The sequence below is a fragment of the Genypterus blacodes genome, unplaced genomic scaffold (genome assembly GCF_046128005.1).
Source record: "Genypterus blacodes isolate CSIRO-AG114 ecotype Tasmania unplaced genomic scaffold, CSIRO-AGI_Gbla_v1 ptg000003l_1, whole genome shotgun sequence".
Taxonomy (NCBI): Eukaryota; Metazoa; Chordata; class Actinopteri; order Ophidiiformes; family Ophidiidae; genus Genypterus; species Genypterus blacodes.
The window spans coordinates 4,408,309-4,421,138 of NW_027466817.1; positions in this window are offsets into that span (position 1 = coordinate 4,408,309).

Sequence of the window (12,830 nt, forward strand, 5' to 3'; positions counted from 1 at the left end):
GGTGATCCAGAGCAGACTTGATAGCTAGGCAACCAATGCAAATACCCAGCCGCTCCAAGTTCCAACAAACCTGGAACAAAATCCAAACCATTATGATAGCACTCATTCCTGCTTATTTCATATCCAAAACCAGACACAAACCTGGCTCGTGCAGGCCGACTACTCTTTTTTCCCCTCTGTGCCTCATTGAAAGAAAGCCTCCACTTTCAAGGCGGAGAGAGACATAAAGGGAGGAGGAAGCCTGTGCAGAAAGTGAGAGCTGTCACACCTGGTAGTAACAGAAAGATGTTGGATGATTTCTCCCTCTCCTGACAAAACGTATAACCTCCTGTCACCAGCAGCTTACAGCTCTCTTGACACTGGGTGAGACTCGTTCGTCAAATTTCAAACCTAAATATTTAACTAAGAGCTACATCTATCTCCTTTATGTAGTCTTAACACAACTGAGAAAGACAGGGGAGGAGGTTAGACGATGTACAAGTGAGGCAATGACGTGGGGATACACTCAGTGTGTGCCATTTTAGGAACACCTTTGCAATATTAAGTTGAACCTGTAAAACAGATTTATTGTATTAAATTCAAAGTCATCTTAACTGCTCCCTGGATTCACCTTATCAGTCTGTTGCCGGGGATGATGAGTGTGTCCTAGTATTTTGAATATGCACCGGATACTGTCGAGACGGTGTAAAAAGGTTTTACAGACATTTACTACAGAAAGCAGAAAGAAAGAAGATACTTTAATAATGCCCAAGGGGGAAATTAATTTTTGATCAGTATTTTGATCATCATTCAGCTGAAAACACGAGTTTGATAAACACTTGTTAATTCACTAAGGATATGCAAGTGTATATGTAGATTGCAAGGTGTTAACACTTAAATCATAGTACTACAAATTGTCCCACTTACAGTTAATTAGTAATATGCAAGATTAAGGTGGAGATTTTTGGTATTTCTGATATAAATCCTCACAATTGTCGGCGTGGTACAGTATGTTTGGGAACAGCAGAACAGAGTAGATCAGGAGAACAAGCTTCTGTCATGTTTTGGAGTTGACCTATTTTAGCCTGAATCCAATACTTCACAGCTGTTTACAACCATATAACCTCCTTCTCTGAAGCACAGTGTGCGTGCCATTATAATTCCCCCAAATGTGTTCCTTTATTCCTTCAAACAGTATTACAAGTTTTAATGGAGTGCAAACATTCTTTTGTGCCCTGTACACTGGTTTACACACATGCAACACACAGTGAACCAAAACCTGTGGTATGTTGTATGAGCATGGGTGAACTAAAAATGTTGGTGCAGATTTCCAAATTTCGGTTTCCGTATGGGTCTATTTTAAAATCTATTCAATTCTGTGCTACAACATATAAGATCTATTCCTTACTACAGCGCTGTTGTGCACACTAAACGACAACACATTGTACTAAAAACATTTGATTGCTTGATTACACTAAATAAGAGGTACAAAAAACATTTAAAAGCAGATTATGTGCCCTTTAAGATTTTATTGTTATTGTTAAAGATATCAGTCATTTATTTAGAACACCTTTTTAAAAACAGATGAAGCCTAGACTGAAGATTATGCTTGGGCTGTATAGGAAACCTTTCAGGCATGTTTATGTAAGCAAAGCACAAAGACACTATATGTAAGATAATGCTTTACACTGATTAAAGATTCTTTCAAGCTACTTTTTTATTGGTAAGGCCTATATTTCAAAACCTAAATGCCATTATTGTGAGTCCTAATGCTGGGATGCTTGACTTTTTGATATGGTAAAGATTAAATGTACATTTACCCCCACTGGCCCTTCTCTCTCTGTCTTACATTAACCTCCACTACACAGACAGACAGTGAATCCTTGTGACGCACAAGAGTCCAACTGAGTGGTTCCATTACGCAGAGAAGTTGTGAAATATGACCAACATGTCCCCGAAGTCCCTGATAGCTCAACTGAATACAAAACTGCCTGGGGATGGATTGTTGGCCCATTGTTCTTTATGGTTCAGTCAAGTTGGGTTGGTATGGATTCCAGCCGTATTGATGTCCAGGGAGTAACATAAACAGAGTCGCATCCACAATGTGTCCCCCCAAGTCTGACCCTTCTCATGGATTGAAGAGAGAGCGCAAGAGAGGGACAGAGAGAGAGAAAGAGAGAGAGAGAGAGAGAGAGAGAGAGAGAGAGAGAGAGAGAGAGAGAGAGAGAGAGAGAGGGAGAGAGAGAGACAGAAGAGAGGGGGAAAACAGAAAATATTCCACTCTACAAATGATTATCTTTAATGGTTCTTTCTGGTTCATATCACCCCTGACTCGTTAACACAATGAATATGGGATCACAGAATTTAATTAGATTCTTGCCATGATTATGTTAAATTGGACTTAATGCCAAATGTGATCTAAAATAAGGATAAAATTGCTGCAGAGCTGAAATGTTAACAACCTAAAAAATAGAATTTTTTTGTCCTGATAAATGACAGCAGCTGTATGATTACTCCATCTCTACATGGCATATTGAAGTCATTCTTCTCATGAACTTCTTCTCATTTTATTAAAAGCCATTCGTTCCACAATGAAGATGGATTTATAGATGAATATTTCTATAACACTACACGAAGTACAATTATTCATCTCATTCGGTTAAAGATTGTCTTGTTTTCTGAGACGTGGACAGGGTTTTTATTCTTGGTCACTTTTTAGGCTTATCAGATAGCTTTACAGTCATTAAACGCATTCCATTTACACTCAAATTGCAAGCTTTAAAATGGCGTTAAGTGTGCAAATGTATTCCATATTTTGGCAGCGTTATGGCTGAGAAAACTCCGTGTTGCCTGCTGTTGTTCCCTGGTCAGTTTCTGTTACATAAACACTACTTATCCTGCTAACCTGGTTGCTGTTGCAGGTATAAGCTTGAAACTTCTGCCGTGTGTTTGTAGCATTGTTCTGCTCATTTTGAAAGGTCGTTTCCATGCCAGAGTGGCTCAATTGTGTTATTGATCAGATGGTCTAGTTTGATACTGTACTGTCTCACCTGGTGACCGCACTGCCTCATAATGTAGAATCATATATCGATCCGGATATCTTCTTAATTATCAACAGGGCAAGAAGTAGCAATTTGTATGTAAGAAGTAAAATTATAAATTATGTATTTGGTACAGTTTTTTTTTTCAATTGCATTTATTTTTAATAATGATTAAAAGATAAATTCTCTGATACAACCTTGGCCAAATATAAAGGAGACCATTTGACAAATCATTAATGACTGTCAGAGATAGAAAGCATCTTCGTTGCTGTAACACCTGTGGTCTCAAGGTTTCTCACTCAGTCTCCTGTTTCTCTTATTCATTGTATCGCTGTGTTTGAGTTGTGTCGAACTGCGTGTCTTGGCAGGTGCAGTGACTGTATTATCCAGGTTTATGAAGGGCAGATACAGGCCATCCTGTGCTTTGGCTGGTAATTTGCATTTTTATTGCCGTTGTCGCATCCTCAGTTAATACACCATTGACTCCCAGAGGCACCCCTGGACCTGACGGCATCACCTTGCTATCCCACCTGAAATGAGAGTGCCTGCTAGCCCTCAGATCTGCACTGGCTGTATCTTTGGTACCAGTCGACCTGGCATTCTGGGACGGAAATGGAGTGTCCTCTCATGTTAATGTGGACTTTCCATTAGGAAAGATGATTGATTTGTGCTGTGGTGTTGTGGTGAATAGGCAATAGACTGCCACAATAAAAGAGTAAGATGGGGCTTTGTGTGCAGGTGAGGCCGTATGTGAAGTAGAGTGTGACTGAATCAGGGTGGTGATGATGGGGAGAGAAAGGAGGTGAGAGGAGACGGGGTTTGTGGGATGGAGATGAGGAGAGATGGAATGGAAGGTTGAATATTGGAGGGTGAAGGTTAGGGAGCAGAGGAGGAATGGAGGCTTGAGGTGTGGAGGGTCACAGCCGCATTCATTTCAAAAGACTTCTCTAGAGTAGATGAACAAAAACACTGAGAGGAGGAGAGGAGAGAAGGTCTTTAGGTCAACTCTCAGACAAAAGTTTATTCTCAGGTTTCCTTTTATTCAGCCACTTCATAACTAAGCCAGTGGAGGTGAATTTTCTTTATATTTATAGATCCATATTCACATCAAGAAACATGTCAAAGAGTTTGTACGAGAGAGAGAGAGAGAGAGAGAGAGAGAGAGAGAGAGAGAGAGAGAGAGAGAGAGGGAAGGGGTGGGTGGGGGCGGGGGAGCAGGGAGAGATGGATTAAAACAGGCTTTGGTCACTGTCCAGTTGAACAAGCAAATGTTTTCACTTCTCTTTTACTGTGAGTCGAGTGGGATTCAGCAACTTTCCCAGGACATCTGCTCCCAACGCCCACGTTTGACTCCTCAGCCAATAGGAGCAATCCTATCAACTCTCAGACCAGTGGGTGCTGTGCAGTGATTGGTTGACTGAGCCAGGGCCCAGAAAGGGAAGGCTGAGGCCTGAGAATTTTCCGAAACATTTTCTTCTCTGTCTTGGCTTTCGCCAACATCTGCTTCCAATCAACGTTAGTGAACAGACCCCCTCTCTTTCTCCGTGCTGTCTGGGTTACACACACACACACACACACACACACACACACACACGGCAGGCAACTTTTAGGATATCGTTTTCTCATTGTAAGTGAGATTTTACATGGTGAGGTATGTTTAACATGTTGTATATGTATGTACATCATATCACGGACTGTCCAGGCTTGTTCATGTGCTTTGTGAAATCTTGTATTATACTTAATTTTGTTATCAGCCATGGCTTATTTTCACATTCAGGTAGCTTACATAGAAATGTAACTGGAAATTGTGATAAGGCAAATGCTATCTGTCATGAATTTAAATGTCATGGTTGAACTGAATGGGAGGCAAAAGGGTAGTAGTTGAAGGTTCAGAGTGTTTTTGCCACACAAACACACACATGCACACACGCACATGCATACGCATGCTGAACGTCCATGTATCTGCTTTCCTCAGCACTCTGTCCCACCCATTCCGTGAGAAAATAGAACTAAGGTCACCGTTCCTTGACCATTACTTGTCAGTTTCAGCTAGCTTTCTTCCTAAGTCATCCATCCTTCAGTTCATTCCTCTCCCCTCCTGTGTGGCCTTTACCGTTGCTGTAGTTGCGTGACTGTCAACTACAACAAGTCAACAAACAGCAGAAAACCCACTTATTATAGCAGGTACTTTCCACACTTATTCAGAAATAAGCACAGTGATTCAGTGGAGCCAAAGAGAAACACACAGCGTAAGCAGCAGTTAGTCCAGTTCTTAGCTATTATCAGTAAGGCTGACGGTGTTGTTTCTGCCAGAAAACTGCTTAAAAGGCTGCTGGGCCTCAGCAGCTAAACAATCATGGGAAACATTACTCTGAGGTTATGAGGTTGATCCAGTGAAACTTAGGACACATCACTAACAGTTCTGCCCAATAGTTGACCAAACTGACGCTGGTTCCAAACAAATCTAAATATTGATCAGAGCTTTCATTAAGGACAATTTAGAGGGTTAACTTGTATCATAATACACAAGACTTAACAGGAATATTTACTTACACTGATATTTAGTTCTTCACAACGCCAGAGTAATCCAGCATTTAATGAATATACACTGACCTCCAGAGTAGATTAAGATACTGCGGACGATCTGATTTTAAGCTTCTACTCAATTGACCTTTGACCCTTAGCGCAGTTGGTTTTCTGGTGCTGCTCCTTCTGGGCAAACCCTGATTTACTGTGCGGTAGTGCTGACTGGTCTTTCGGGCAATAATCCAGGGTCAGACCAGACTAATAAATCTGTAGAGTGCCACTTCGCAAAGAGCAAAGTAACCTCAAGCTTGCTGCAGTCAGAATTTATGAAACGTCTGCGAGAGAGGTTTCTTTCTTTCTTTCTTTCTTTCTTTCTTTCTTTCTTTCTTTCTTTCTTTCTTTCTTTCTTTCTTTCTTTTGCTCCAGGGTAGCCTCTGAGTAAACATTACATCAGATGGATGCAGGTGCAGATTAACATGTTAAAGCAACATCAGGTCTCCCTGTGCTCTCTCCATAATACAGCATGTCAGGCCAATCATACGTCATATTACCTCATAGTCTTTGTATCTATCTTTTATCTCAGCCGGCACTTTCCCTGGATTCAGACTTGCAATTATCCAGCTCAATGCCCACTGCTTTGTGAGTGAACAACAAATGATTGAAGGAGTTGATGAATGAGAAGTGGAAAGGAAGGAATAACTGATGGAAAAATGACAAGTGACAAGCTCGGGGAAGGCTAAATGTGTTGAGCGCAGTCGGTCTGCACCTACAGCAGAGTTCTGTAACAATGTATGGTATTTATGCAGGTATTCTGGTATGCGTTTCATTGTTTGTTATCATACAGCTGAGTTGCCACGCATTGTATTTTTACATTCCCAGGAAGAGATTATGTGTTCCGATCTGTTTCAGTTGAATAAAACAGATTTTAATCAGTAATATTGCTTCCCCCTTAAATCAAAATGAAACAAAGAGCATTTGTGCTATCTGACCACACCAGCCTGCCTGCAGACTGCAAGGTGCTAATTTTACTCTACTTCTTTTTGCTTCATTGAGGGGCCACAAAGCACAAAAACACAAATATGTGCTCGGCGCAAACATGAGTAGGTTACATGTACAGTGAATGACAAAGCTGTAAAGTCTTTGGAAGTGCCCATTGTATGTTTAATGACATCTTTTGTCGTCTTTTCTAGCTTTACATTTGAAGCAGATGACTGAGAAATATCCCCAGATAGATTAGCCCAGCGTCAGGCTATGTGTTGATTGTGATTTGATAATGGCAAAGTTGTACAGTTGTGCAGTTGTATGTAACACACAGTGTTTGATGACTTAACTACTTTTTCAGTAGCAATCAATGTAGCTTTTCCAGTAGCTTGTTAATTGTTCTATAAGTTCCTGTGAAGCTCAGCAAAAGCTAAACCACTACTTGTCATGTGAGGGGTAGTCAATGACGAGCACTGTTATAATTGTTGCTGAAATTAAAACACACACTCACACTGAACTCTGAACAAACCAATGCCAGCAGCGCTACTACATTGAACATATCCCAGCACACATTGCTCTTACTGGTCACTATGATTACGCATATGGAAAATGTAGTCTGTACAAACACACTTATCATAATGGCAATTATGATAAGTGTGTTTGTACAGACTTATAATAATGATTTTGTTTTGTCGCTTGAATTAACTTCAACAGTAGTTAGCTTCTTTTACATAACTTTTTTCTACTACATTATTAGTATATTAGTTTGGCTGCAGCATAACTACTTTAAACAAAGAGAAGCTAGAAGATTCAAATGCTGCCATGTTAAAGTATCTTTCCCAACACTGGTAACCCATTACATTTTCCATGAAAGAATAACAGTTTGTGTTGCTGTCAGAAGCCCTTGCAACAACTCTAGTGAAACTCTCTCTGATTAGAACGACTCAAGAGCTACTAAATATTTTGTCCCAAAGAGGAATTTAAGTTCAGCCCATTTTCCAATGTCCGCAGTGACTAGTGTAAGCTGTTTTAACCTTTGGCACTTTAGAGGTTAAAGTTTTGTGGGAAAGGACAGAAACACCCAGGGTTTGCGTGAACACAAATGTATACAGCATCATGAATGGACTATTTTTGCTTCTATCTCTGCTGGGCCTAAAGCCATAAGCTATACTCTTATGAAGTGGAAGAAAACATCCCCTCACACCATGCCTGCTGGCCGCTGGCCCCCGGCCCTGAGAGGGGCAGCTCCCCTGGCACACAGGCAGGAGGCTGCTGAGACCAGAGGAGGCCTCAGAGAAGTGGTCCAGTCAAGAGAGGGCATGTTGACGGACGGCTATGAACAGAAGCATAGGAGGCATGTTCTCTACTTGCTTTATGAAGTAGGTTAAAGAGCAAATATTTCTGAGGTATGTTGTAACTGACAGGAGAGACTTTCCCCGAGCGATCATGCCAAAGCAGACCATCTGATCGTATTTCACTGGATATGGAACAGTCTTTGTCTTTTTTCCCCGAAGTAATTTAGTCGGGGATGAATCTCAGCCGTGTGATTTTTAGCTGGTGATTGTGTGGCTAAGGTGGCTCAGAATCTTGGATAGAGGCCTGCAGGGGTGCAGCTAAGCTCACCTGTGCAGCACCATGGTCAGCTCCACACTTGTCCACCGGCAGGCGAGGAAGAGTCACAAAATCTGTGATTCCATTAACTGTGGAGACCCTGGATCTCATTTTAAAATTGAGTTTCTTTTTTTGTGTGGAAAACACAGGATGTTTCCATAAATTTGAAAGTTGTATCTAAGTTATAAAAGATACATCTCCAGCACAATATCTTTTGGATGCAACATCTGACTTCAACTGCAGCAACCCAAGTTTAATTCCCACATGAAATGAAGTTTTATGTCTTATGTCAACACATTCCTGTACTCACCTTAATTAATACCTAAATTATCTTCGCATATTCTCAGTCACTAACATGAATATGCACTTACGGTATGTGACATCACCTTATGGTGGGGATGAATACCTTGTGGTAGCCTACATCAAGGGTACTCACTTTCAGTGGTACACCTTTCTTTTATGGGGCGAGCCACTTATGAGCAAGACATTCACTCATAGAGCCACAGAGATTCAAACATACTTGTAGCAGCATGATTTGTATGTTTTTATCTCTAATTATCTTCACACACAATACTTGATATTCTTCACATTAACTATTATACTCTGCATAATTACTGAGTGAGATTCATATTCAGTAGTTTGATTCTTCCATGGATTGCAGATAATGTGTACTCAAAGGTTACAATCACAATGCACATCTGTCAGCTAACATATTGATCTAATTCTAGCCTTCCTTGCTGCAGCGCTGCTGTGCACCATGAGTAAGAACATACCTATTTTATCTACTCCTGCCTCTGTAAGGCTCCTTCCTAAATAAACCCCCTGCTCCTTTCAGATTGACTGGCCTGGCAACACCCCCGGACTGCAAAACACAGAAGCTTGCCAAACACGCACTTGCAAGACTATTCCGTGGAAATATTCCACACGTACTCCCTACTATAATGCACAATAAAAACTATGGAACTACTAAGCATAAAATGTCCACCTTAAGGTCCAAGAACTGTCTGTACTTAACATATTTATGGGGAGCTCTGGAAATTGAAGAAAACAAAATGAGCTCAATTGTGCTCTCAAAGCCAAAGTTTTGTAAACTATATCAGCAAAATGTGTTTCCCTTAATCATGGTAACATCATCATTAGATTAAACGAGGAGCAGATATTCTGCAAAGCCACTGAGTCAATAGCCCCTCACCTATATTTACATATACTCACAAAAAAGGCCCTCTCTGTGGTTGCTATGTAATCGTGTTTACTGTGACGGCAACGGTGATAGTTTTCCACAATAAAACGCTGCATGTTCACATCCTCTTACTCTCACCATGTGTGTGAGAGACTGAAGTTATATGATGACGTGCCAAGAAGCTCTTGCTCACATTAACCACGAACCAGCCCCCAACACCCCACCATGTATACACACACACACACACACACACACACACACACATGCACACACACACACACACACACACACACACACACACACACACACACACACACACACACACACACACACACACACACACACTGCTGAAAAATTATGAGAAGTTTCCCCTGGCTGTCTTTTTAAGCATGCTTGTCTGTGGCAGTGTAAACATGCCTCTCCTGGTGACTCCAATGTAAAGCATGCACAGGGTTGTCTGGCGCAAACTGGGTACCACCTTACAGAGTCGACTAAGACTGAAGACGACAGGAGAAAAGTATAATGGCACATTTAGTGTCAACGAGTGGTAAAGAGGGAGTGTAGCGAGAGGGAGGGAGGGTAGTGCATGTTCACACGCTTGCGTAGGAGACCAGCTCGCCTCAGGTCACCAAGTTTCCCATACAAAGATCCTCTCCCTCACATATGGTCAGTGACTTAGTGCAATTGGTTGGCTGGAGAAACATAACACGCTCACTTCAGAGTTGTATTAGTGCATTTGAGCATTCATGGTTTGTGTGTGTATGCATATTTGTGAGGATTCACTGGACTCCAGAGCAGTTTTACTCCACTTGATCTCTTCTTCACATGCCAATATTGTAACAGAGGAGGTGTAAGCTCGCAGGAAATCCCCAAATTTTCATTGAAAATATTTCTATTGGAGACATGCAAGGATATAAAAAAATACACAATATCGTATCTCTCTCTCCGAGATGAAGGTCAACAGTCTTTTTTCATCTCTCTCACCACAATGGTGTAAAGTTAGTGTGCACATCTGTTTATGTGAATGCATGCATGGATGTATGTGTGTGTAGCTTGTTATAGGTTTTGACACTACACAGATCCTCCTGCTCTCTATCAGTGTAACACACAGGATCTAGCCAGTCATTACTCACAGAGCCACAAAGCTGCTCCTAATATTCCACAAAGCGGTTGTGTAATGTAGAATACTTAATTTTCAGCCAAGCAAGACAAGTAATAAAACTGCAAAATTCTTGTCATAGTAACAATAAATCAGATTATTGTTGTTTATTAAAACACAACAAGGAACAATAGTGACATGTTAGGGAAAAAAGCAGAAACCATAGAGTTTGTGCTGGGAAACAACTGTCAAAGCGACGTCAATCGATCGCTCTCTCGTGACTGTTTCTGGCAACCCAAACAGATGTTTAAACAGACCTCTTTAAGTGGTTACAAGAAGTCACGACTCGCTGGTGCAATTCAACCTCAGCGACTCCCACTGCAACTTGTGTGGCACTGTGTGTTTGGTCTGAGGCAAGGTGAAACAACAAGGCAACGAAAACACTCACTAAGCAAACTATCTTTAATAGAGAGCGCGCTGATGCAGGGGACCTAGCGTGTGGTGATAGGTTCGGAGCCTGGGACGAGTGCCTGAGTGTGCTCAGTGGGACACCCTCCCAGGCTTTTCCCACATCACTGGGGGCCAGGGGCCCAGGGCCAGGGGCTGAAAGCAAGAGAGGTGGGCTCTCTATGCTCCACAGCAATCTTCTGGGCTGTGGCTGGGAAAGGCTACGGCCCACTGTTCTCACCATCTCCCCCTGCAGTTACTAAGACAGCAAAGAGAGAGAGAGAGGGAAAAAGAGAGAGAGAGAGAGAGAGCGAGAGGGGAAGAGATACCCAAGGCAAACGTGCGGTTAGGGATTTGGTCCAGTGTAGTGAGTAAGAGGACAGCTGATGCATGGTGTCAGGAGACCCCGTCAGGTGATAATGAACTGACACAAAGCAGAGCAGACCTATTAACCAAACCCACGCTCACTGAACTTGATTTTGTAACAACAAAGTGGGTTTCCTGTGAGCATGGACAGAAAGGAACTAATGTATTTGCATTCATCTTTTGCAGTTGTAGAAGTAATGTTTGTTGTCATCTCCAGAGTCATCTTTTTCCCAAATGACTCATCAGACAACCACGTTACAGTGTGGTGATGCAACATGTGAATCTGGCTTCTGCTCAAAACGACGGCGGCATTTTATGATGTAAGATGCTATATAAGGGCATATCACAATATATGTATTGATTAACCTTGACGTATAGCTCACATTAAAAGCATTTATCTACTTTATCAGGGCTGTAGTACAGTTGAGCCTTTCAAGACGTCTTTGCTGTAGTAGTTCTGGCCCATTATGGTCTTAGGTCTTAGGTCATGGTTATGCCTTGGAGGTAACAGGAGCAAACAGGAGGAAGTAAATAAAATGGCAGCTGATACCAAGCTGAAAGAAGACATTAAACTCTAATGGAGTAGATATCTATCATTGCCAGAGTCGCTGTGGGATCACCGAAGGCCATCATTGCTGCATTCTGAGAGGAGCTGCAGCAGAGAATATAAGAGATCTTTCACTGGAAATCACAACTGTATCAAGAGAAAAAGTTCAGATGTACTCATCAAAGTGCAGCTGCTTTACTGCCACTGATAGTTTCACATCCCTCTCATAGCTTTACTATTATGTGAGCATTCATTACATACTCTGATATGAGGAGGCAGTGGCTCAGTGGATAGTGCTTCCGCTTGGTAACCGGAGAGTTGCCGGTTCGAGCCGGTGCCCCTAAGCAAGGCACCAAACCCTCAGTTGCTCCCCCCTCTGCGAAGGGTGGTAATGTCGCTTTGGATAAAAGCGTCTGCCAAATGATCGTAATGTAATGCATCGCACTATTGTCTGATGTTGGAGTCTGAGACACACGCAGTTTGCAGGAGGCGCTCGTGCACTGAACTTTCAGCTATTTCTGAATTTGCTAAGATCCATTTTTAGGTTTCTGTACTTCAGCGTGCAATATGAAGAACTAGTTCTCCCTCCTCCCATACTATTTCTCACTGAACTCTTAGTTTAGTTTGGTGCAGGGACACGACTAGATCATTTTCAGCCTCACTGTTTAGCTTGGGCTCGGTCTCGTTAGAAGGAAACTTCACTTTCTATTCATTTTAATAACATTTGGGTGGTGGATGCCTATAGTTTACCTCCTAACAGTACATTAAACATTAAAACAGTATAGATGTAGTCTTGTAAAAATCCGTGTGTGACGAATCCACATGCTTCCACAATAACTACAGCAGTGGTCACTGTGTTCCAGTGCTGCACACTCTATCCTTCTTGGCAGACGAGAGGAGGCGGCAGTGGTTGCACAGATAAGGCAGAGCAGGAGGAGACGGGGGAGAGGTTCTGTTTTGAGGGTCATTGACCAGGCAACCATTAGCAACTTGGTCTGCCGTTGTAAACACAGTGCATTAGAAGTGGAGTAGTCACACACGCATATAATATAA